This window comes from Myxocyprinus asiaticus, chromosome 26 (assembly GCF_019703515.2).
Source record: "Myxocyprinus asiaticus isolate MX2 ecotype Aquarium Trade chromosome 26, UBuf_Myxa_2, whole genome shotgun sequence".
Classification (NCBI taxonomy): Eukaryota; Metazoa; Chordata; class Actinopteri; order Cypriniformes; family Catostomidae; genus Myxocyprinus; species Myxocyprinus asiaticus.
Genome location: NC_059369.1, coordinates 25,411,786 through 25,435,925, shown reverse-complemented (window position 1 = coordinate 25,435,925; position 24,140 = coordinate 25,411,786). Strand labels below are relative to the sequence as shown.

The following is a 24,140-nucleotide window of genomic DNA, read 5'->3' as shown; positions in this document are numbered from 1 at the left end:
ATAACTTCTGAAGATATGGATTAAAAAACTGGAGTCGTATGGATTACTTTTATGATGCCTTTATGTGCTTTTTGGAGCATCAAAATGTTGGCACCCACTTGCATTGTATGGACCTACAGAGCTGAGATATTCTTCTAAAAATCATAATTTGTGTTTTGCAGAAGAAAGAATACGCATCTGGGATGGCATAAGGGCGAGTAAATGATGAACGAATTTTCATTTTTGGGTGAATTATCCCTTTGTACATAATTGCCAAAGCCACTTGAGTACAATAGATTTAAACATCAGATTATCCAAACATCAGATGATGAAAAGAAGTGACGAATGATGAATGGCTTTACTGACTGTCTTTATGCAAAAACACAAAAGGTAAAACTGCTGCAATCGCTGTATCCATTATGGGCAGATAGTTATTGTTTTCCAAAGGTGTAGGATAATTTATCTTCATTTTGTGCTATTGAGAAACTGGTGCAAGATGACACAGTTTCCTGGTGAGGAGGGGTTTTTAATCATCATATTAAAGTCATTATGGCAGGAAGTGCAGTGGTGTCTCTATTGTCCAGAATTGTGTCCTTTCTAGACAGCCAGCTGTGTCCTCGTCCCCTTCATAGGTTATGTTTTACATTGTTAGTGCACTCTTCAATTTTTTTGGTATTTATTCAGTCTCTCTTCCCTTGCTCACGCTCACATTTAATACTCTTATAAAATGCTATTGTACAATGGTGTTTTCTCCATAATGAACCTGAAACTTCTGATCCTGAAAAGTGGGGCATTCAAAACAGGGAGGGGTGAGTTTTTCACAGAGAATATGAACATGCTAGGGTCAAACCACAAAAGCAGGGCAACTGGCACTTGGTCGATCCCTGGCCAAGACCCCTAATTCAATTGATTAAAGATAAAAATTAAGTTTGGACATCTGTCCCTTTTGCAATACTGAAAGTCGGCCTGTGGAAGTAATTTTTAGATGTATCATGTTTGAAAGAGGCTTTTACTCATTTTGTGAAACACAATGGCATTGCCTGGCTTAAAAGCTAAAGTCCACGAATTATCACGCCAGTGGCCAACTCTCCACTTGAATTTACCGGTCTCAATAAACAGTGTTAGTGTGGCATGAGAAAAGCCAGACAGGTTGGCAAACCCTGGCATTAAACAGACCTAGACACCACACTGGTTCTCTGGTTTATTAGACTTGTGCCAGGGAGAGGTGAGATGAGGCATGTGTTTGCAGGATGATATTTTTTAATGTTTGGTGCACTCACACATACACAAACCCACAAATACCTCACTATCATTTAGGTAAATGAAAACACTCATTAAAACACTTCAACAAACAGTTCAACATAACATCACTGTTTAAGATCACTAAAGCAGCTTACAATTCATTTTATATACCTGTAGGTGCTAGTAATTTTACGTTACCCTATTTACTTCCGTAAAACCCATTCCTGGTCTTATTGTGTACATCAATATGTTAACATTAGCCAACATTTAAATTAGAAGCCTAATTGTGTGCTTTCCATTTCACTCTCAGTTGGCCTTCCATTTAATGTAGTCTGGCGTAATAGCTTTGGGAGACCACAAGGGGGTGTTATAACATTTACTGTACATAATACTGAAGCTGGTCATGGGTAGGACAGGTATCACACACAGGACACGTCAATGCAGTCCAAACGTTTTTGAATCTGTAGTCACCATACACAAAAGTTACAAAGATTTTTGTACTTCTACAAGAATGAACAAAGTGACGTTGATGAGTTTGCAGGTTAGTGTATGAAACTGATGTACCTGCGCAAACAGAACAATTCGAAACGGGGCCATTTAGCTACGTTTTATGCAATTCTTCTCTATGTAGCCTTGAATAGGTATTGTATGTATGTTTCATTCAAGCCGTCAAACAACAAAAATTCCAAACTGAAAATACATTGTGTAGGCTATATGAAAGATACATATACACAATATATCATCCAGTGATGGATAGAGTAAATAATCTATGTCATTTGATAATGATTTGGGTCGTATTTAATAGAAAGCTATGCGAGCTGCGTTCCGTGGTACTGCAGAATTTTGAGCAGCCTCCGGAGTTGTAGCTGGGCAACGCCAGCAGACGCCAAGTGGTGGTGGAGTGCGTACCCTCATAGAAAATATTTGTTTCTAATTTTATAATGTGCCATGTCATTCTTAAACCCCTTTAAGGTACCCTGTCACTCAAACTTTACCAAGGTTGTGTTACAAATATGTATGACGAGAAAAAACTATTGTGCAACGAGTAGCCCTATTTACAGTATATCTGAAAAAATGCAGATAAAGATTTTCTGATTATCGATGAATGAAAAAGGCATCTATCCCAAGCCTAATATACTCTGTGTGTGTGTGTGTGTGTGTGTGTGTGTGTGCATATATATATATATATATATATATATATATATATATATATATATATATATATATATATATATACTGTATTTAGTATATACAGTATACTGTATATTCATTAGGGCTGTGAATCAATAAAAAAATTTTAACTAATTAATTGCACAGTTTTCTGTGATTAATCATGAATTATCACGATTGAATTATGGTGCATGATACATTTCAACAAACATTAAAATATAATCATAAATATATTTACTTTATACTTTGTCTGCAAGAAATTGGTTAGTTTATTTTAATTCTTTAAATACTGTATGTACATGTTAAGATCATAATATCGATCGCAAGCCCCTGAATCAAATCGAAATTGCATCGCAGTAGACTTTTTCGGGTGTATCGGCAAACATCGGATCTCTGGCTAAGAGAATTGATATAAGATCATATCGTGATGAAACTTGGGATTTACACCCCTAATATATATTTACAGTATATAACATAGGCACCTGATGTTTAAGGAGGGGAGTAGCCCTTTACAATTGACTGCACACTGGTGTGGAACTGCTACATTCTATTCAGTATCTAATGGGTAAAATCATGTCCCATCCTACATTTTTTATCATTGAACTTCTCTGTTTCACTGGAAAATATGTACTACAATACGAAAGGAAAATAAATTATTTCATGATGACATTAAAGTTAAAATAATTAATTGAAGGGGGCGGGTGTACCCCTGTCTCTTCGGCCTATTGATGAGTGGAATACATTCACTATTAATTTTTCTAATCAATATGTAATCAAAGTTTTAACCATGTATATTTATTGAGGTTATGTTATAATCATGAATGTTGAAGGTCATTTGTGTATTTGTCCTCTAAGGTGTGACTGAGGGTCTGATTTCTATCACAGTATATGACCCATTTCTGCTAATCAACTTGACTAAGTGTTTAAAAATATAATCTTTGAATGGTTGCATTCACGTAGTTAAACAGAACACCATGTTTGTAAGATTTCTAGAATTGTCTGTACCTGTTCATCAGATCTCCGTACTTGTAAGAGATGATGTAAATTCATTTGCATATGCCTATAATTACTGTTGTTTCTGTAATCTAAGTTAGTTTGAGGTTAGATCCTCAACAAATTTTTCTCTTTCTGTCTTTTACCAATGAAAATGTGGAGAACTTTGTTTTCAGTAAACTCTCTCTCAACTGATTGAAACTTCAACTTTGACTCCTGGTCATCATTGTAACATAGTGGTCACTCTCATGGGTATAATTGTATTTCCTTACATAATCAATAATTAAATTTTTTTATTTATTTTTGTAGTTTATATTTTCTCTTATGCATTAAGTTTTTATGCATATCAGATCTGAACAAAATAACATGCATCAAATATATATTATTGATTAAATAAACCTTAAACATATTTTGTTAATCACAAAATTTAATATGTAAATAACTTTCTATTATTTGTAAAACCATATATTGTATCTATACTGGCCAGTTTTGAGAAAATCGAGCTCCTTATCCAACAACAGCTGGCCCTAGCAAACCAATGCAAACAGTGCTGATCAATATGATCATGAGGAAACATTACATGGCCATTCTCAGAATCTCTCTCTCTATGCCTGTCTGTCTCTCTCTCCTTCTTCCACATCTCTCAGATGACTACTAAATAATTCAGGTGATAAAAAATAACAAATGTTTAGGGTCTTTTGAAAGTTGCAATATAAATAAGGACACCATTTTTTGATTCCCAGGGGAGGATGGAAACATTGATCTGTTTCAAATGTGAGACACTGAGAGTAGACTCACTGACTGGGCTCCTGTTCCTTTCGACCTGGCAAAGACCAAGGGCCTGACACACAAACACACACACACACACACACACACACACACACATTCTTAGTCACTAACATACGCTCTGAGATCAGAATACTGCCCTGAGGCTAAATGGGTTCTCACGCAGGTATGTGTGCCTGTGTGCCGTAATGAGGGCATGTGTGTGTGTGTGCATGTGTGTGTGTGTGTGTGTGCGTGTGTATGTGTGTTCATGTCTGAAATCAGATCTGTGCTTAAATTTATGGTCAGACACTGGGCTTGTATGCATACAGAACAATGTGTACTTCCTGATCAGAATATATGAATGTATGGATATACAGTATCTAGGTTACATCTTAAAGCCAGTTTCTTGTGGGTGTTTTAAATATATTTACATAAGAGAAGTGAAAGAAAGAACATTGATGCCAATGTTCAGTATTTTAAGACTTAAAATTGTGCATTTCAAGACTTGTAACGTGACACATACAGTATAATTTCAAAAGTAAGTTATATGGTCTTACTACAGGCAGATAATGACGTTTTTATTTTATTATTTTATATTTTATATTCCAGCATGTATTACTTGAATGCCAAATATCAAGATAATATGAAGATAATATCACAAGACTGGATTTATGGTTATTCCCACACCTCCACTTAAAGGGGTCATGCCATGAGAAATAAAATTGTCCTTGATATTTTGACATATAAGAGGTCATTCTACTATAAAAATATACTATAAATTTCAGAACTTAAAACTTAATCCCCAATGCAATAAAAGCATTTATTGAAACAAAGCTGCAAAAACAGGTCATTCAACATCAATACTCACTTTACATATCTGCACCCTTGGCCCCACCCACTGACACTCCATTTGTACACACCCAGATAGAGTAGGACATTTCTGAACGCCAAAGGGAACCTATCTGGGCTATTTTGAATTATTTTTGTATATAAACATGCTCTACACAGACACCTTTGACCGTTGTCATGCATCTCATGCCGCTTTTAAAAGACGCAGTGGTCAAGTTACAATTCTGAAAAGGAGAGGCCATTCTCTTTCATTCAGCTGCTCTGCCTCATGCTGTTTTGAGCACAAACATGTCCTGGATGCCTTCTAGCGCCCATCTGCGCTACTTGTATTTGTTGGTGTACAGTATATAAACATGCACTAGATGGCTGTCTTTGACCATTTTAATGCATTTGCAGAAATCTGCACCTCAGTGCAGCATGATACTGTATGTGTGTGCGTCTTTTTCATGGTGCTTTGGACTATGCATGCGCGCTTTGTTTTGGGCTCATATATGCGTGTATTGCTTGTGAACCAGTCATAATATGATTCTGCAAAGGAACTGTTATTGAAGGACAGGGCACTTAAAAACACTTGACCTGATTGCAAAACCATGCTGGACGAACGTTATGTGTAAACCCTGAAATTTAGTATTATAATGTTGTGGAGCTTGTTCATTTTCTTCCGAATGAGTTTCAAATATAGATATATAGATGTAAAAAACTTTACTAACATTATCAGTGGACCTCAGGGATGATTAAAAAAATTAATCAAAATTTTTTTTTATGCCATGTATGTATGGCATGACCCCTTTAAAGGTGTAGTTAGCCACTAGCATCACCAAACAAAACAGCTTTGCCGAACACTCCCCCTGTTTGCTATTGGTCAGAAAAAAACAGATAGTCCCACCCCAAACTCAGACCATTTGTTTAGCCAATGTTGCTGTGTTGGACTGGTTGGGATGCTTAAAAAAACAGGGCAAAGTTTTGAAAATGCCACATAGCAACAGTGTTTACACTTTTAGGGGGAATCAACTTTAATCAAAACAATTACACACATCACCTAAATTATGAAATATGTTTACTCTCTTGTCCAGTCATAACACAATTTGAAGTGCAATGTGGTGCAAACTCAGCCAAAGCACCAGGCACACGTTTGCACACAGAAGCCCACTAAATCTGTGAGAACCCTGTTTTTCATGCTAAAAAAGCAAAAAGCTGCAGGGATCAAAATACAGGACCCACATGAGACAAAGAGGATGATGAAGATTTATGAAGTTTGTGTGAAGTTAACACTCATTTTCATTTTCTCCTCTCCTCTGATAAGGGCTGATCTCGGGAAGACAACATGTGGTCAGTGGAGAGACATCATTACAGCTACCTTCCTTCAGAAGAACTTATTATAGAACACCTCATTAAAGAGGAGAGAGAACCTAGTGAGAAAGGATCATCTCAGATTGAAAAACTCATGCTAGTCATGCATGAAGACTCCAATTTACCACAGCTCAGGTCTGTCTGTAAGGTCTGCATTTGTATGTGTGTGTGAGTGTTTGTGTCCTGGGAGGTAGAAGATCTGGCCAGCATGATCTCCTGCTGAGTTTATTACACAATCATGCAAACTGTGCTCTGTGACCTGTAACCTGGGCTGAGTACACTCAAACTTATTCGCTCTATGAAAGGATAAATTAAAATGACATTCACTAACATTAAGGGCACATGCAGTTTTGTATACATCTGTTAAGATCCTGATTAATGCCACAAAATTTGTAAGGGATATTGTAAAGTCAGGCAGTTTAGTCAAATAAACCAGACAGGGAGGTGTCTTGTATCATCCTGAAAGGGTTTATTTTACAATTATGACTGGCTGACTGTACATTATCCTGCTTATTACATGACTAAGGTTAGGGCTAAAGAGAGACAGATATAACAATTAGGCAGATAACTATGTCGTTGAAGAGTGATAATAATTCCCCGTCAATTACACAATCCAATAACAGCTTTCTCAATGGATATTGATTTTCATTTTATTTATTTTTTTATTTTTTGTAATGTTTGAATTTTTTTTAAAGTATTATAATAAATATTGTGTTAAATAAGTGCTAAATCGCATGTTTTGTGCATCTCGTGTGCAGGCCCAGACGCAGTCTGCAGACATTTAGCTCATTTTCTGCACTGATTTGAGGGAAAATCTGCTGAATTCTGCAGAAGGAGTTTAAACAGAGTAAAATGTGGTAAATGGTGCTGAGAGTGCTTCAACTTTTTTTAAAGCTGAAAGCACACCCAATTCAGCCAAAATATTTAATGAACAAAAATGCAAGGGGTTGGGAATGTGTAGAACTTTTATGAATGAAAGAGGCTGCAATTCTGCTGTAATCTGCAGGGGTTCTGTGCATGCAGATTCCATCTGGGTCTGCGTCATGTGCTATCATTAAATTGTATTATTATGTATACATCGGCATTATATCGGCCACCCTTTTTTTTTTTTTTTTTAAACGGTGAAAAGTCCATATCTCTTGACCACTACATGCCATCGGCTACTTACCACATAAATAAATAAATGGACATATTAATGTATAATTTTATACATTCATATGTTGCTTTGAATTGAGATGATTCTATTATGTGCGAAGAACAAGACTGTGGAGTGATAAAGACTTGCACAGCTATGTAGGAAACTGCTTACTTGGGACAGCGGTCAAGTTTACATTTTAGTGGCAATTGTACAAAAAAATTTAATCACAGACTATTGCAGTTGACCAATGGGAATAAAGCATCCCAGGGAGCTGTGTAAAAAGACAGAAAAAAACTTTTCAGTGCCAAAATTCTGATTTACAGGTATATACACTTCCCATGTTTAAATAGCCTTTGAGAGTGATTAAAGTAATCAGGCTCTTTTGCTGTACGAATGGATTTAGGATGGTGGAGGCATGCCAAAAAAGTGAGGTATACAGCTGTTTGTATATCCTTACATTGTGACTTACAGGATTAAATGAACCTGACCCTCACAAACTTTCGTCTGGAACTCATTTATCAGATCAATGAAGTGAAAACAGTTGATCTTAAGAGCAGCTCTCCGACCTGAATGTCTACATAGATTTATTTTGAAGCAGTGGAGTGGAATGTGGTGTGAAAGTCTTAAGAGTGCACACTGGTAGCCAAAATAGCAATACACACACATAAACCCAACGACCCACTCTACTTCTCGCTCCTATCTCCTCGAGCTGGCTCATGTCATCTGTAAGAGAATCCTTTGTTCTGATGATGCTTTTGAGTGCTGTTTCTGTCATCACCCTCTGGACATGGCCACTTATTCCACCCAATGCCGGGAGGGGCATCTATTTATAACAATAATAATCAGGCCTTCACGTTCTCAATGTACCCAAGAGTTCACAGATCAACCCTCCTCATCAGCCTAACATCTGCACAACATGTACACTACTGCCAGTCCCTTCTGCTGTATACAGATGTATGTGAGTCACGTTCTACAGGATCAATTCACATTTAAAAGCCTGTCAAAAAACTGAGGGAAAATACAGAGTAATAACAAATATGAAACAACAGTCTGTATGACAGGCTGTAATATTCTTTATTATCTAGTTGTGATATTTCGATCCATTTTACAAATGAAACAGCATTCACATAACATCTTGTGACTGCCAAATAATGCACTTTCCATTTATTTATTGTGTCTGGAAAAACAGCAGTACTATATATGCAATCATATTTTTAAAAAAGAACATTATTTTAAAGTCAACATGAATTAAAGACATTAGTCACACATTTAACTTTATAATGTGACATAGTTCTGGAAAGAACTGGATATTCAAATGAAAATAGAAAGAAGGGCTTGACTTTACCCACTGGGATTTGACTGACTGAATCATGGAACATAGTCATTCTATACCTACAGGATATAATATTTTTGGTTATTTTCCTCCGCCCACTCCGCCATTGGTTACATTAGTCATGTCACTGAAATTATTACATATTGCTAAACAATTAAAAAAAAATAATAATAATCTTCAGAGTAACATGCACTAGGTAATTAATTGTGCACAGTCAGGACACAGTCGTTTATTAAGAAAGTAAATAGAGTCCATTTTTATATCATGTTGCCTTAAAGCTTCTCGGCAAATGCTGATTTGGACATACTCATAAATATCAGACTGGTAGTTTAGCATGAACTGGTTATGAATACATAATATTCCTTACAACCAGTCATGTTATGCCAACGTCCTATACACTCACCCTAGCCATCCCCCTGATTCACTCCCACTTTTGTTCTGATTCACGTTCATGGTACCTCCCCCTCCCCCTTACCAACTCTGGATCATTTGTCATCCTCTAATTATGGCAGCCATTGTCATCTCCATAGCAACAGAGTGGAGAAAGAAGGGAGGGAATACATACGGATAAATGAAACGAGGCAGCACATCCTCAGCATTAGCCAGAGGAACATGCAAGCGGCAGCTGACTAATTCTTAGCACAAGCTCCAGCCGTTAGTTTTGGGCCACTATTTCATGTCACTGGTGGTAAGGGTTAAATTATCAGCGGTTCCTGGCAAAACATTTTATGTGTGATTACCGTAAACGATGGGTCAGCATCTGTAGTTTTCAGCCAGTTAAAAGGAAGTGAACATTGTGAAAGCAGAAATGCTCCATTCTGTTTTTTTGTGTGTATGAGCACTACAAAAGGCCACAGGTGGAGTTCTACCGCATCTGCAGTTATACCTTAATTTAAAGCTGCTTGTGTAATAACCAAGCTCCATTTGTGTATGTGTGTGTCTGCCAACCCCCCCCCCCCCCTCCCCCCCCCAGCCTTCAAAACCAAAGTTTGTTGAAAACCACCGACAGACAAACCAATTTATACCTACTCACAGTCACTAGGTGATGGATACAATGATACACACAGCCAAACACAGTCACAACAGGATGCAACTAATTATCTTCTTCACGCAGCTCAGCCAACAATGACTCTTCATCAGTATCCCACTAGCACTCCTGAAGCAAGTTATTTGCACACAGCTGGGTGCGAAAGACCCAAGTGTGTAGGATTCCAAAATTTAATTTGAAGTTTTGTTTCATCACAAAGATATTGTGTAATCCTTTACTCACACTCATGTTCTCACAAATCTATATGAAAGTCTTTCCTACATTGAACACCAAAGGAGATGTTAGGCAGAATGTTAGCCTAAGACACCTTTCACTTTCATTATATGGGGGAAAAGAGGTCATGAAAGTGAACATCTCTTTTTCTGATGTGAGTAAATGATGAAAGCAATTTAACTTTGGAAATAACTATCCCATTAATATTCTGTATATTAACTATCATGGACTGTGCCATATTCAAATCCAGATATGCATTATGTAATCTGGCCATAAGGAGAGTTCACATTGGACTGCAATGCTGTAAATCAGCTGACCCCTGATCAGATGTGTGGAACCACCCAGACTGCCTCCCCAATAAAGCTCCTTTGTGTTGGTGTTGAAGGGGCTGGCCTCGGACCTGCTTTATGGCCCAACACAAACATCTCACTAAGACAAAAGCCTTTTGTCTTCAGACCAGCACATGGGTCAGCCAGAACTCTTCACTCAGCAAGTACATATTGACCAACCACACAGATAGGAACCGGTGGGAGAACAAGGGTCATTGAGGGGTTTGGGGAAGCACTTGACATTCCAGCCCCACCTTTTCCCATATTCTGTTCATACTTCACTGTTTACGCACCCTGTTTACTGTAGCAGCGCCCTGCAATGTTCCATTTTTTTTTTTTACTTGCTGAGCAAAATATAATTCTGTGGGGCAGACCCTTCAGCCACCTGAGCAGAAAAACCCATTTACCAAAGACTTAAAAACCATAGAATGCAAAACATTGCATTTCTTTCTTAGGATATATTTATCATATTTTTGTAGACATACAGTATTTTCATTTAACACTGTAAATAAACAACATAAAATAATCTAAATATCAATATCTATGGATCTATACAATTTAAATATATGGGCTATGGGGTGTAACAATCTATCAATCTGGATCAATGCATCGATCAAATAACCAATTAATGTATACTTTTTAAGATACGCCTTTATTTTGACACTCTCATGCCAGCCACATCTGCATGCATTTCCATCAGGCGATGCAGCAACCTTACGCCAGGTTCACACATCATCCGTGAGTGTGGCGTGAGTGGGGCGGTTGCGTTGGACATTCACATTGGCCGAGTCTGAAACAGCAGCGCCTCTGCATAGAAAATAAATTCAACTATAGGGTCCTACGCAAAATTTTTTCTTTAATAAGGTCATAATAAGCTGAGGTTATTGCTGCTTCAAGGACAACAGCGGGCAGTCACGTGCACTTCATCTTTATCAGCACATTTGTCGCCTGAAGTTGAGCTCTGCATTTTCCATGCATGAACGTCAACTGTGCTTCCATTAATGTTAATTGATTAACGAGTATTAACTGTAAAATATACAGTAAAATTTTTTTATATATTTTAAAAGACAATACAGTAGTTTTTACAATAACAAGTTGTAAAAATAGCATTTTTTAGATGTAAAAATATGATTTTCCTGTATAATTAATGGTACAAATTTACATTATGTTTAACAAGAGAGTAAATGTATGTTTTACAGTAAATTATTGTTAAAATTACAGTAAAAAACAATAATTGGGCATTCCCACAATTCCCCGCATGACCCATCATATTTCATTATATTATATGGGAATAGCTATGTTTCTTCTTATTTTAATATCAGTACTTTGGGGTGTTCTGTGTTATATTTGATGTAGTTTAGTTAATGTTTACTGCATTATTTAAATTTCACATGTGTTACCCTGATGGTATTTAGTGTTTTTGTGAGTGACACTGAACACTTTCTCTCTGTGTTTATTGGTCATTGCTCCTGGAAGAGCCACTATTGGTGAACTTCATGTCATCATGTGCTCTTCTGTAATTTTTACGGTGATTAACAATACCTTATAAAGTAAAAAGCAGATTTTTACAGTTTCAGAAGGTTAATATTAAATTTATGACGTTTTTTTTACTGCAAATTTAACATAAATTGTATTTAATTTTTTACAGTGCCAGCGTGGCCATGCAAATTACAACAATTTTAAACTGTAAAATTTACAGGTTGTTCTGTAAAGTTGTTTACATTTTTATTGTATTTTTTACATAATTATTCTGTCAACCACAGCTGCCAGTTTTTGTTTTTTTTTGTTTTTTTTTACATACATTTACAATGTATGTAAGCAGGGTATGAAATGTACTTTGGTGCTAATTTCATACCCTGTATGTAAGTATTTTGGATTGAAAGACTCGTTTGACTGCTGTACAGATGACAAAATGTCACTGTAATGTTTACCTCATTCCATAAGGCAATGATGAAATGACTGATGATCACTTGTGTTTGACCTCATTTTTTATACTATTTAGTTATCTGTATCATATTTTTTTCAACAAAGAAATACCTTATTTTGTTGTGGATGTCCCAATGTGGATACTGGGTTTGGACTTTTCAGAGAGCTCAATAAAATATTGAAATAATATTTTGGTTGCATTTGTAAGATAATAAATGTAACTGATTGTGTAAAATAGGCACATAATATCGTAACATCTATCGCAGGCCCCTGAAACAAATTGAATCGAAATCGCATCGCGGCAGACTTTGAGGTATTGGCAAACATTGGATCGATGTAAGATTGTATCATGATGAAACTTGCGATTTATACCTCTAATAGTCTATATACTCTCCCTGATGCGCTGTGTTGCATAGAAATCTGCATGGATGTATAATTAAGAGAAAGATGGAGCAAAAAAGACTCTTTCTGCACATGCTGTACACTTCTGTCTCACCCCTGGTGGTTTTAATTAAAGAGAAGTGAGAATGGTATTACTATGAAATATATGGTTAATAAAAAGGATATAAAGGTACTGAATGACTCCATAAGGCAGTACCATAACCACCATAGAAATTGAGAGGGACACATCCCCCTCAATATTCAGAATAACTGTCAAACAATATGGGTTCTTCAACGACCAGTTTTTAAATTTTACATTTTGTCCCCCAATCTTGAATAATTGGCTACATCCTCACGGTCACCATAAGGCCATTAATGATAGAGCTGATGTTTTTTGTGTCGCCGGTCAAATAACGCGCAAAATTTTGAATGTAAAACCCCTTTGAAGAAATAGCTACATGACCATTAAAGTTTTATTACACAAAGAATTCTGGTGTATTATTGGCCTGCTTTTCCCAATACTGTACATACCAGGTATGTCTTGTGGTATATATGATCTGAATCTTGCATATCTATCTGAAAAAGTAGGTTTTATAGCTTTGCATACCCTAGAAAACGGTAGCATTCACAAATGAGATGCAAAGTACACGCTGCCATGGTACAGGTATAGAAACAAATACACACATTCAAACACACCCAAACAAACCTCTTAGAGAGCAGTGCAGTAAGCACAAAAATCACCCAAAGATAACTAGGTGTATGCTGTTGAAAGTCACACTGTGTCTGTGGGCCGAGAAGGGATCAGTGCAGAGTGTTAAAGTCAGGGCTCTGGGAACTCAACACAGGAGAACCGGTTGTTCTCCCTGTGCTCAGTCAACTCTAATCATATCAGCTAGACTGCACATGAAATCCCCCTCTATTACAGAGAGACAGACAGTCAGAAGAGCACAGTCAGATAGGGAAGCAAAAATGAACAGGGAAGCTATCATTTTGTTCAGTTCATCTCACCAGCTTAGGTATTTCATCAGAGCTCCTTCCCTTTCCCTTTCTACAGTGACTCAGAACTTCCCCAAAACACATACACATACATTACCTTGTGCATTCATCATATGCACAGACTGTGGCCATCAGGACGACAAAGCACCCACATACATAACAGTTACACTAAAATATATGATCTTTCTATATGGTGCCATGGTCAGGAATCAGCAGTCTGCTGATCTAAAATCAGCAGTTTTTAAGCAATCAAACTCAAAGCTGTAGAGCAAATGGGCCTGTTATCAGCACACAACTACCAATGCCAATAACAGTACAGGCAGTGCTGCAGTGCCGAGCAAGGGTGCTTTGTGTCAATGCTAATTTTCTTTCTTTTCTTTTTTTTCCATTAAAATGGGCTTTACCCACCAAAACAAGCCTCTCCAACTTGCATCTGCTACCATTGAACTATACATCTAAAAAGGTGCAGGGCGTCCATTTAAACCCAGAGGCCTAACTCAAGCAGAGATCAGTAAAGATTCTAGTTAACATTCATTTTTACATGTTTACATGCACTTAAGAAAATGGTGTATTCCAGGATTTTAGCAGAAAGCGGTGTTCTGAAACGTCATGTAAACAAGAACGCTGATTTCCACATTTCTGGGAGTACAGTGGGGAAATCACTTTTACTATAAACTATACCCATTTATACACACAAATGTAAAATATTGACTCTCCCTAACGTCCGCCTATGTGCTTGTACATTGGAGAAATCCCAGAGTTTTATGTAAGCGGGAAACCCCACTACTGTGGCAATTCAACTGCTGGTCACCATAGTAAGTTAGGGAAACAAACACAGCAATAACTCGAACAGAGAATAAAATAGTGATGTCTTCCTCGGATGCCCTGTGTGTTATTTAATTACATTGCTGTGGAGAAAGATGCTTACTGACCGAGTATACAGGACTAAAGATTATGTCGCTTATACAGTGCATGTAAATGGGAACGCTGTTTTCTCGCAATAACCCACTTTCTCGTAATAAGCCGCTTTCTGGTGTCCAAGTAAACGTAGTCACAATGGGGTCAGATAGAAATACTTCACTTAACAGACTAACTCTAGTGACTAAAAATGGTAATATCTGTACAATTTAAAGCATATTTTACATCAAGATTTGCATTTCCTGAAAGACCAGTGCTTGCAGTAAAACAAAAGTGTTTAGGCGGCTATACGGTAAAATATAGCAGTGGGAAAAACATATCGATTTTCTAAAGCATCGCGAATCTCGCATTTGAACAATCTCGATATCGATTCTTAAATCCCACGATACATTTTTTACTCTATGTGCAACAACACTCCACTATAATGAGAGGAAATCACTTGCATTAGCAACCAAATTTCAAGCTATGCAACTAAAATGTACATTGGCAACTGGCTGGAAATTATTTAGATTTCACTTTCTAGTAATTGTGTAGTACAGTGGTGGAGTATTCAGCAGCGAGATCCCTTCACTAAAGGTTGTGTGTGTGTCCAAAGATGAAATCCATGTCACCGTTTGTCATTGAATAATGTCTCTTTTAACACCTTTTCTGTTTGCTATAGTCAGTTGTTGATTAAAAACAACAACAAAAGAAACATTTAATTCCAATCACGCATAGGACAAATGAGATAAAGCCGTTAAAGGCTCTCTCGTTAACATGCGCTCATTTACAGACGCTGTTTACAGAACAATGTTACCAACTATTTCTCATGGGAAGTCGCCAAAGACTTGCTGAAATGTTGCAAAAGTAGCTAAATCACGTGATGACGTCATTTATTATGTAAGACGTCAAATTCACATATGTAAATAAATTGGCGTAAAGAGCTATGGTAATTTTTTAAAGGTGTAGAATTTTTTTTATTGAACTAATGATTTAACAATTAGTATTTAACTACTAATCATTTAGCTATCACTAACTGAACTTGTCAAACATTCAGACAGTGGGGGATTTCTATTTGTTTTTTTATTTTATTTTTTATTTTGTTTTGTAATTAAACTGCATTACTGAACAATGACAAAGTCCAAAATGATCAATAGCAACCAGGTGTAGGCAGCGGTGTAGTGTAAGGGTTGTTTTTTTATTATTTATTTTTAAACATGGATCTACATGCCTTATAATGCCTCAAGTGGAGCTGTTTTTGGAGATAATATGTAATATATCTTTTTTTTTTAACATATCTGTTGTGTGATGCTGAACCATCAGTGTGTATTACTTGTGCCAGTGTTACTGTGTCACAATTACCTTTTGACAGTGACACCTCATCTGTTCATATCACTTATCTCTACACTTTATTATAGACCAGGGGTTCAAATCCATTCCATTCTCTCTCTCTTTCTCTCTCTTTCTTGCCCTGCCAGATCAATTCTCAGTGCTCTTCTATCGCTGTAGGCTGACTTTTTTTTTCTAAACGGAAAGCATGCACCTGAATTGAGGTATAGATTGTCGCAATAAATACCAACAACACATAAGCTCGTCAGTCATTCGATTTATAGAACATCCTTATGCACATAAATCCAAATCCAGATGGCATGCAGGTCAGTCATATTACTTGAAACACAGGAGGGGGCGCTAAAATACCAAGAAAAATTAGACATCATTAACGACAGAGCTGATGTTTTTTGTGTCACCGGTTGTGGAAGAATGACGCTAAAGCAGACTACAAAAGTCGCTAAAATTGTCGCTAGTCGCTAGATGGCTCATTTACTCGCTAAGGGGGTCAAAAATGTGCTAAATGTAGCGACAAAGTCACTAAGTTGGCAACACTGTGAAATGCCATCTTTCTTAAAGAGACAGTACCGGTTTTAACACGTTCAACAAATCAAAGTAAATACCTATAAATAGTACAAATTATGTTATTAAACAATAAAACTGTAACAAAAAATAATATGTGCAATATATTATCATATTTATTGATTGAATGCATGTATTTGTTCATTTTTAAAAGCTAAAATGTGACCAAAATGAATGAAAACTACTAAAATATAATTGGTAAAATTATTATTTTTATAATGTACATCGTTAGAAGGTCCCCTGTATATGTCCCCTAAGAGAGAATTTCTTTCATATGTAAGCAAAAGGGACATTATAACTGAAATATACCCATATGAATCGATATCGAACTGAATGGAATCGAATCAAGAGCATGTGAATCTGAATCGAATCGAAATGGGAAATCTGTATCAATACCCAGCCCTAGTAAATAGATGCAAGAAAGAAAAGACCAATCACAAACCAGTATGCAAATTAATTCAAGATAGAAGACCAATCAAAATTCAGCACATAAATACACACCGAACGGGTTCTTGCATTAAAAAAATCTAGATGCAGCGCAACACATAGAGCAGAACGCAGGTGTCTTGAGACACATTTTTAAAAGTTGACCTTTTTTTTAAAGCTGAAGCATGTAATTTTTGCATCAACTGTATCATCAAACAGAATAGCAAAATAAACATTGTTTTCAAACAGCTTTCCCCCAATCTTCCATTGATCAAACAATCAAATAGTCCCGCCCCAAACTCACACCATCGGTACAGCCAATGATGCTTTATCGGGCTGGAAGCCTCTTACAACAAACAGAGCAATTTTTTTATTGTGCCAAAGAGACAGCTGTGTCTGCATACTAAGCTGGGATAGAAAAAGTATTTTAACATCGGAAAAAAATTACACACTTCAGCTTTAACTTGACACGGAGTCTAAAAAACACGAAGTATCTTAACATTAAGTAACATTAAACTTCTGCACGAGATACTAAATAAAAACAGAGAGATGTGGCACAACAGTCATCAGACATCTGTCTAACACATTTAAATAAAAAACAATTGAAAAAAAAAAAACACAAGGGTGCAAAATATGTTCAGTGTGAACTGTCCCTAACAATGTAAGTCAATGGATGATTTGCAGATTTTTATCTTGAATTTATATTACATATATATATATATATATATATATATATATATATATATATATATATATATATATATATATAGTTTACAAAACCCAAACATAGATACCATACCTAAAACTGAAATTATCTTCAAAACAACTGTATGAATTTCTGTCAGTCATGCAGGAGGCAAAAACTTATATAAGATTATTTTATTTTGATCCCAGACGTCTTAAAACTTTAGACTGCTTTAAGCCGAAGTCTCACTTCCAGAAGAAGTGAAAAATTAAAGTGAAACATACACTTTGAAGCTTTGTCACTCTTACGGCTCTAGTTTACAGTATTCTTCATCTAAATATTTCTCAATTTATCAGTGATTCAACACAATTATTTCCTCTGGACACTAGAGACATAATGTTTCATGCTCTGCAACTCAAGTGCATGGCCACAGTTTAGCTCAATGGCCGTACAGATGGAGAGTTACTGAACAGCTGGGTCCTCTGCGCCAACCCTTGAATTAGCCAGCTAAAGGACAGCCCAGCATATTGCATACTGCCGAGATCAGTTTAAAAAAACAAACATTTTAATCCTATCTGCTCTATCCAGCAGCAGAAGTCCGCTTTTAAAGGATAATATAATGAGTGGCCTTGGATTACAGTTCACAGATTAGTCAACAGAACAGTGTCTGTGTGATTAGATGATAAAGTCGGAATATGTTTAACCTCCTTATAAAAAACAATCCAGTCCACTAAATGGATGACATATGGCTTTAAAGGAATAGTTCACTCATAAAATGAAAACTGTATCATCATTTACTCAACCCTGTTGTTCCAAACCTGTATGACTTTTCTTTCTTCCCTGGAATCCGTGCGGCAGGATGTTAGCCTCAGTCACCATTTTGTTTATTTGCTTCTTTTTTTTCCATACAATGAAAGTGAAAGGTGACTGAGGATGTAAATCCCTTACATTCTGCCTAACATCTCCCATTGTGTTCCACAGAAGAAAGAAAAGCCATAGGGGCCGTAAACTCTTGTAAAAAAACAATTACTTTAATATGTCAGCAGAGGTGCAATCGGAATGTTCAAGGTGGTCTATGTGAGCAAATCGTACATTTTATCTTTTCAAATTCACTTTTGTATCTGTTTTCTGATAGCTGCTTTTGATCATAGATGCATGAAAGTGACATGCAGGACAATGACATGCGTGGCTCCATCTCCAGGGTCCGTGAAACTGTTCTTCATCACCATATACTGTACTCACGTTTTCTCTCTCTCATTCATACACACACAAACATGCCCACACACACAGAATACATCTCCAATCGCTCACATTTCATTCCCTCAGGACTAGGTGCCAGGAAGATGAGTGCAAGAACAGAGAGAGACAGAGAACAGTTGCTGTGTACTGTATGTGTGATGTGATGTGATCAGCTACTGAGTCCAGCCTGTGCACACAGTTAAACACTCCCCTCTCACACTAAACTAATGAAGCAGATGGAAGCACTGTTACCTGCCTAGTGAAGTACACCATAATCAAAGGGTTTACCAACATCTCTCCTCCTCATGCTGCGCCTTCTCTCTTGCTTTCTCTCTCTCCCTCTTTCACACACCACCCAGTTCCCTGGTTTACACTGACATGTTAAATGAACACCTCCTTGGCTCATGCCACCATCTTTTCACATAGAGCTTTACAATGCTAAAGAATAAAGAAATAAACACATGGCCCGCAGGTCAAATACAGCCTGTGGAGGAGCCCAAACCAGCCCCACAGATGATTTGAGGGAAAAAAATTTAATCATTACAATTCAATTATACTAAAAACATTCCCGTTCGTCTATTATATTGGTATGACAAGTCATATTCTCTTTTTAGCCACAGCAGGACTGATCAACTCTCTAATTTGTTTCTTTGCATGCTATAGCTCCCATCTTAAAGTGGTAAAACATTTATTTTGATTACACATGACATGTGACACTTGGATTGATGCTTTTCCACTTAAGTTGAATCTGTGGGTGACGCATCTGTCCCAGAGCAACTCAGCTCATGTTCCCACTTTGAGGTTTGCATGAGTTGCAGGGTCAGAAATAACAGGGGCTCTGGGCAAGAATGCCACCGAAATTACAAAAATAGCCCTGAAATGTAACATGTGGGGGCAAAAAATGCCCCCATAATAAGTTCTTCTGTTTTATTTGTAAAATCTGATATACATTTTCAGATTCTATTCTATTCTAAATTGAATTATTTCACATTATTTTTATATAATTAGAAAACCTATGCCTTCATAAAATGTATAAAATGCCCATGAAAATCAAATCCAAGGGCCAAATATTGCCCCTTAATGAAAAAGTTCATTTCTGACACTGACAAGTTGCTAAGGGCAGTAACATGGACAGGTAGAAAGAGAAATATTTACTACCCCTAATAAGTGAATTTTTTAACTGTTCCCAATTCTCCACTGAGAATTATTATAATTCTCCATTTAATATGGATTACATATTCAGATTACAAAAATCAAGTACTTGTAACTAGACTACTAATGTTGTCAAAAGTACCGGTACGTCGGTACCAAGTCGATACTAAAATAAAAAGATGTAATGATACCAGTGTTTCTGTAGTACCGAGCATCGACTCAATCCGGTACCAGTGCGCAGTATGACTGACACATGACTGCTTTAAAATGCTCACATGCTTATTTTGAACACATGCTCTGTTACGCCTTGTACACTGAAATGGACAATTAATCAATTTAAAATCGTGACATGTCCTAGTGTGATTTATTAAACTGCTAACAGCTGCAATCTTACTGTGAAAGCTGCGTACTTTAAATCAATCTGACCGCTCATACAATGAAAACTCCCCAGTCATTGAGAATCATCCACATTGTATCAGATGACAGAGCAGAGCACTTATCCACTGTGAACCACGCAGCACATTTAAAATATATATTTATATAATTAAAATCACGGCATTTGAGCTTTAATCTCAACTCAAACAAAATTTATATGGCATTTAAAACAACAAAGTTGACCAAAGTGCTTCACAGTAATAACATTTTAAACAAAACATTTCAAAATTACCACATACACAAACACCAGTAATCTAAAATACAAACACTCCAAAACTGTGTCCTGTATTTCATTTGTCAGACACAAAGGCCAGCGTAAAGAGATGAGACTTCAGACGTGACTTAAAAGTCTTCAGTGATCGCACTGCGCCGAGACACGAACTGTTTATCTGGAAAAGTGAAGCTTGCGGCAAAAAACACACGTTATAATAAAAGCACGATTCAAAATAAAATCTAAATGCCTGAAATTGAAGAAACTGAAGAAAAATGTATTACAACTGTATAGTGAAATGTAATTCACTGTAATAATAATAATAATAATAATAACAATTAATCAAAATATCACAAGCAAGATGGCTGTTGAATAAAAGCTTGGAAAAGAAATGCAATGACATGTTGAAAAGTTCTAATTTCACTTGTTAAAAGTTTTAAGAATTTATTGATTAGACAACATTTTGATGATGAAATTAAATTAAACTTTAAAAAATGTTCTGGAATGTTCTGGAAAATAATAATAATTATTAAACTATAATTATTAAATAATGAAAAATAACTAAACTGATGTATTCAATAGCACATTATCATATTAGCATATTTTTGCTGTGGTATCAAAATTGGTATCGGGAACCGTGAAATTTCACTAGTATCGGTACCGACTACTGAAATTTTGGTACCATGACAACACTATAGACTACAATACATTTTTAAATGTGCGTAATCAGATTACAGTTACTTTTTATGTGTGTTATGTGTATTTTTTTGTTTTTACTTTTTAATGGTTTAATCATTTAATCATTTTCAACTAAGCATGCAATAAGTAATCCAAATGTAATCCAAATTAATTTATAATTACTTTACTGATTACAATTTCAGTTGTGTAATTTTAAATCAGCCCCATGCAGATTACATTTCAGAAGTAATCTACTCAACACTGTATAGGCTGTGAAATATTAATTCTGATTCAGTGCTGCTGGACTTTGAACGAGAAGCAGGCCTGTAATTTAAATTCGCAAAGTTGTAAATTTTGTTGTCTTTAGATCGGCTTTATGTTTTATGTTAATGTTTGGTTTAAGATGGCACATTTACAGCTTAAGTTACCCAGCCAAGAGCAGTGGGTGGTTTTCTCTTTTTCTTGTTTCCTGTTGTTGTTTGATTAATACTCCCTAATTACCAATTTTGTAAATACAGTATATGTAATCTAAAGGCCTCTGATGTATGAAATTAGTAATTCAACCTCTGATTTTCACCAAATGGTGAATAGTTTAAACCCTTGGAAAATACTTTCAGTTGGTATGACATTTTAATCATAAAACAAAGGTCAAATATTGCATGTTTAGTTAGATACTTTCATCTTACAAGACACAAACACTCTTAACATGAACTGCTTGCTGATGCGCAGCGCTGGAATAATCCACGAGGTTCCCGCTTAGCTTCTGAAACTTGAGTCCCGCGATTCCCGCCTTCATCGATTTGATTGGCTATCTCAAATGACATTGACCAGCGGTGTTAGACTACTGAGCACGCAAAAAAAATAAACTTTTTAAACCTTTATGTTATTTCTGCAACAATTTAATGACAACTAGATAGCGGTGCGTAATGGACTGCAGCAGAACAGCAACAAGGATATCAATTATTTGGGGGGACAATCTGGCCATATCTGATTATTGGAGGTGACTTGTCCCCCTCAGGGCCTTTTTATTTGTTTGTTTTATGTTCTGTCATATAATAACAGAATGCAAAATTAGACAATCTAAACTGCTTTTTGCTGTACGAATTTTACAACACAGCATCATTCATTACTACATACAATGCAATACAATGAAGCGGCAATATCCTAAAAAGCATTTTGAGTAAGTGACTGTAGCGGAGCATTTAACGGTCTAGTTAAGCTCAACAAAAGCCCTAAAAGGGCAACTCGTTCATGCCATATAGTAAGAAGTACAGTAAACCCAAAGCAACATACTCCACTCCTTTAGAACCCAAACAGTTTAACCAGCTCCATCATTAGAAACTCTTATTACCCAATTAGGCGCATCAGAGCAACAGTGAATCCTTAGAGAGGACAGAGTCATCACTTATCGGATGACTTAGTAATATGCTTGAGGTGTTTGTTACATGGCTTTAAAGCCCTGAGGAAAATATTTTCATTAATTTGGTTTAGCTGACCAAGAAACTCAATAGAGGATACTGTTTGAATATGAATCTGAAAAATGTTTCACCAAAGCCACAATATGAATTCACCCTGAATAACTTCCTAGTCAGCTGCTTGCTTTGCTAATGTCATAAGATGAGAATTGTATTTAGGTCATAAAACACCCATACTCAAATACAATACAGGAAACACTTCAAGTACATGTTATTAGTATGTGGTGAAATAAATACGAAAGACAATATCCCTCTCTGAACATGAGAGGGAAACAAAAGAGCCGTAAAAAATAAAAAAAATAAAAAAATTAAATCCATCCCCTCTTTTCCTTCTCGACGCAGGTTTATCGCTTTAAACGAAGGAGAAACCCGAAAATGGCCGAAGAAAGCCGATCACAGAAAAAGGCTCTGCTGGGCGCTGTCCACCACTGAAACCGTCTGAAATTCTCCGATCTGCCATTTCAAACACAACCATGCTAATGATTTGCGTGTTTTACATGAAGGTTACTTAGAATCACATTTAAGAGCTCTGTGATAGAATAACATAGCCAGGCCAGAGATAAAATGGGCTACAGATTTCGACAAAGGCAGTGCTCGTGCAAATACTTGAGGATGTGAGGCGTTTCTTCATCGAAAGCTTTGCATTGAGCAGTAAATTGCGCTTGCTACAGCTCGCCTTGTTACAATCACACTCACATTTTAACGCCTATTATCAATTACCATGCATTAATAAATGTATTCCGTTCAAATACACACAATTTGCCCACAATGTAGGCTAAAATTACAAAGCCAATCAAATAACAAAATAACATGTAATGAACGCGGGTTCAAACAAACACCATATGGCGTTAAATCCACGCGGTTATAGAAGCACAGACAAATTGTCAGAGTAAAGTCTTTTGAATAAAAATTGCCGTGAGGAAGTTTGGCTGGTCGGGTGTCAATCCTTCTTCCTTCATTATGATTCATGAGCATCAGCCCAACACAGGCAACAAACGCACGAAGGCCTATTCATGTTGACACAGCCAACAGCATTATCTCTAGACACCATTTGCCATTAACTCTGCCTGTACCATTCTCAGTCAACTTTAAGCTCTTAACGCCGTATTAAGTGCATTCGAATCAACGAGGAAACATGCACTAAATCTAATGCTGCATTCTAGAGTCTGCAGGTGCTGAACTGTGAAGCACAGCCCAATGAATTATCTGACTGATACAGTTACCTATATGAGCTATAGGCTATCTCGAAACGTGTGTCATAGCAGCAAACGTAAACGTCCATAGTGTGTAGTGAAATCGGCGTGTGAAGGACAGTC

At 36.5% G+C, this 24,140-nt stretch overlaps 2 protein-coding genes across 5 annotated transcripts in view; one reads left to right on the top strand and one right to left on the bottom strand.

Annotated features, from left to right (window-relative positions):
- LOC127417146 (leukotriene B4 receptor 1-like) overlaps positions 1-24,140 on the top strand; it is a 186,118-nt gene that overhangs the window by 78,700 nt on the left and 83,278 nt on the right. The window lies entirely within an intron of this gene.
- Positions 1-24,140, bottom strand: part of LOC127417145 (guanine nucleotide-binding protein G(o) subunit alpha-like) — a 130,496-nt gene that overhangs the window by 104,508 nt on the left and 1,848 nt on the right. The gene's annotated exons all lie outside the window — the stretch shown is intronic.